At 45.9% G+C, this 3,807-nt stretch overlaps 1 pseudogene; it reads left to right on the top strand.

Annotated features, from left to right (window-relative positions):
• Positions 1-3,370: 3,370 nt before the first annotated feature.
• On the top strand, positions 3,371-3,470 carry LOC135276636 (U6 spliceosomal RNA; annotated as a pseudogene).
• The last annotated feature ends 337 nt before the right edge of the window (positions 3,471-3,807 follow it).

Here is a 3,807-nt window from a genome sequence, read left to right as displayed (position 1 = left end):
GGGCATGCTGGTGGACGCTTGTAATCCCAGCTACTCAGGAGGTTGAGGCAGGAGAATCATGTGAATCCAGGAGGTGGAGGTTGCCTTGAGCCAAGATCGCCCCCCTGCACTCCAGCCTGGGCAACAGAGTGAAATTCCTTTTCAAATAAAATGAAACAAAACAAAATTACCTCTGTTTAAATATTTGGATTTTTTCTTTCACCCGACTGAACCCTCATACAAGGGTCTTCTGGAGAAACAGTTTAGCCCAGTTGCACTATGGTGAAGCCCACTGAAACCACCCCTCACCCCTCATCCCCACCACACACACACCTGGACTTTCCAAACAGCTTAAGATCTAACTAAGCCAAGGATTACTGTATCATCCAGGTCCAGCCAGGAGCCAGAACCCAAGCCCTAATTTGAGCAGAGAAAGTTTATTATTAGAAAGAATTATTGGCTGTAACAGGGGAGTAGCTAAAACGACGTGCAGAGAGCTCCAAAGAATGCTCCAGGGCCTAGGGAGAGTACCCGAAGAAGGACACACGTGGGAGGGCATCCCCACCCCAAAGCTGGATTCAGAACTCACGGCAGAAGTGTGCATGTGCCCACCGGGTACCAGATTATTTCCCTGGGATGCCCAGGCCAAAGCCTGGGTCCTTGGCAAGTAGGAAACTGGAGGGGGTGGGGGCGGGCCTCACTAACCCACTCATTGCATGCAAGCCCTGGAGCATGCAGCGTCCACATCTGGGCCAGCTCACTGGGGAACGCATGCTGTCAGCACGCAGCTGGGGCGGAGCCCACCGGATGTTCCTAACGCGCCACTGACGGGCCCTGCAGCAGGAGCAACAAGAATCACAAACCGCAGCTCCCGGAACCAGAGATAGAATAAATTCTTGGTCTGGCGCGGTGACTCTCGCCTGTAATTCCAGCACTTTAGGAGGCCGAGGCGGGTGGATCACGAGGTCAGAAAATCGAGACAATCCTGGCCTTGGTGAAACCCCATCTCTGCTAAAATACGATTAGCCGGATGTGGTGGCGCGTGCCTGTAGTCCCAGCTATTTAGGAGGCTGAGGCAGGGGAATCGCTTGAACCCGGGAGACAGAGGTTGCAGTGAGCTGAGATTGTGCCACTGCACTGCACTCCAGCTGGGCGACAGAGCAAGACTCCAGCTCAAAAAAAAAAAAAAAAAAGAATTTCTTTACTCTGGCAGTGTCCCTCCAGCGCCCTCTACTAAGAAAGCTTAATATTGTGCTGGCTGCGAAGGAGAACCTCATAGTTCATTAATGCAGAGCAGTTAAGAGGGTGGATTTACGTTGAGAGGCAATACATTGATAACAATCTAGTCATTATGGGATGAAAACCACTGACCTGAAAGACAGGGACTGAAAACACAAGAATTAAGGAATATGAAGCCAGGCACGGTGGCTCACACCTGTAATCTCATTACCTTTGGAGGCCAAAGCGGGCAGAACCCTTGAGCCCAAGAGTTCAAGCAGCCTGGGCAACATGGTGAGAGCCCATGTCTACAAAAAATAAAAAAATTATCTGATTATCTGGGTGCAGTGGCGTGCACCTGTAGTCTCAGCTGCTCAGGAGGCTGAGATGGTAGGATCACTTGAGTCCGGGAGGTCGAGGCTTCAATTAGCTGTGATTAAGCCACTGCCCTCCATCACAACAGAGATCCTGTCTCAAAAAAAAAAAGAGAGAGAGAGCGAGAGGGAAGAAATGTAGAGAATGCAAAGAATCAAATAATAAATCCACTGCAATTAGTATTTTCATAAACATAAGAGAAGATATTTTCTCTATGGTAAAAGAACACTTAAAGTTGAAAAAATCTTCTAAAAAGAAGCAAAGGCTAAAGAAATGTACATGGGGCCAGGCACAGTGGCTCATGCCTGTAATCTCAACTACTCAGGAGGCTGAAGCGAAGAACCGCTTGAACTCTGGAGGCAGAGGTTGCAGTAAGCCGAGATCGCACGACTGCACCTCAGCCTGGGAGACAGAGTAAATCTTGGAAAAAAAAAAAAAAAAAAAAGGTTTGGGGCCAAAACCACAGGAATTTAAAAAATTCCTTTACCTGGTTACAGAAAGATGTTACTAAGAAAAAGAGGAAGTTGATTAATTGTTAATACATTAGACTACAGAGAAAAAATAGACTTCTGTAGAATTCGCTGACAAATTTGTGATAAATTCATAGACAAATGATCAAAAGAAAACCTAGTAGATGCATATAGTTCTGGATATCATTCCATAAGGCCCAGCTTAGAACTTGCGCCCTCAGCCCTTCTAAAGATTTCAAAAGCTCTTAATATTCTTTTTAAAATCTCTTCCTGTTTAATTTACTAGCATAATCTCTAGTTCCTGCATTGAACCCTGACTGGTAAAGCTTGTTATTAAGAAACAGGAAGATAAAAACCAATTGAGCATCGAAATGCTTACTTCTAGGAAGAAAGAATTAGGGGTTAGTACATAGATATCTTGTAGAACTATTTGGCTTTTAAAATTATATATCTGTATAAATTTGATAAAAATTTCAGTTAAATAAAAACTAATTTAGGAGATAATATATTAGAATACTAAGATGTGTACTGAGTTTAAAAAACAAAGAGGCTGGGGACGGTGGCTCACGCCTGTAATCCCAGCACTTTGGGAGGCCGATGTGGGTGGATCACCTGAGGTCAGGAGTTTGAGACCATCCTGACCAATATGGTGACATCCCATCTCTACCAAAAATACAAAAATTAATCAGGCATGGTGGCAGATGCCTGTAGTCCCAGCTACTTGGGAGGCTAGACAGGAGAATTGCTTGAACCTGGGAGACAGAGGTTGCAGTGAGCCAAGATTGTGCCACTGCACTCCAGCATGGATGACAGAGTGAGACTCCGTCTCAAACAATCAAACAAAAAAAACACACACACAACAGCAACAACAAAAGAACTTCACTATCCATGCAGACTGCCTTTTCTCTTTAAAAGTGGCATCTGGGGTCAGGCACAGTGGCTCATGCCTGTAATCCCAGCACTTTAGGATGTTGAGGCAGGAGCATCACCTGAGATCAAGAGTTCGAGACTAGCCTGGGCAACATGGTAAAACCCCATCTCTACTAAAAATACAAAAATTAGCTGGGCATGGTGGTAGGCGCCTGTAATCCTAGCTAGTCGGGAGGCTGAGGCAGGAGAATTGCTTGAACCTGGGAGGTGGAGGTTGCAGTGAGCTGAGATTGTGCCATTGCACTCTAGCCTGGGCGACAGAGTGAGACTTCATCTTAAAAAAAGTGGGCCGGGCGTGGTGGCTGAGGCCTGTAATCCTAGTACGTTGGGAGGCCGAGGTGGGTGGATCACCTGAGTCAGCAGTACAAGACCAGCCTGGCCATCATGATGAAACCCCATCTTTAAAAAAAAAAAAAAAAGAAAAGTGACATTTGATACAAAGAAGATCAGCAAGGCCCCTACTCAAGGATGACATGCAAATTCATGAAGGGTTACATTAAAAAAAAAAAAAGGCAGAGTGCAGTGGCTCATTCCTATAATTCCAGCACTTTGGGAGGCCAAGGCAGGCAGATGACTTGAGGTCAGTGGTTTGAGACCAGTCTTGCTAACACAGCAAAACCCCATCTCTACTAAAGTACAGAAAAATAGCTGGGCATGGTGGCGCGCACCTGTAGTCCCAGCCCCAGCTACTACAGAGGCTGAGGCAGGAGAAATGCTTGAACTCAGGAAGCAGAGGTGGCAGTGAGCTAAAATTGTGCCATTGCACTCCAGCCTGGGCAAGGAGAGCCAAACTTCATCTCAAAAAATAATAATAATTATAAGTGACATTTGAATA

The sequence above is a fragment of the Aotus nancymaae genome, unplaced genomic scaffold (assembly GCF_030222135.1).
Source record: "Aotus nancymaae isolate 86718 unplaced genomic scaffold, 86718_ANA_hifiasm-v0.15.2.pri h1tg000027l, whole genome shotgun sequence".
Lineage (NCBI taxonomy): Eukaryota > Metazoa > Chordata > Mammalia > Primates > Aotidae > Aotus > Aotus nancymaae.
This window is presented reverse-complemented; position numbering and strand designations above follow the sequence as displayed.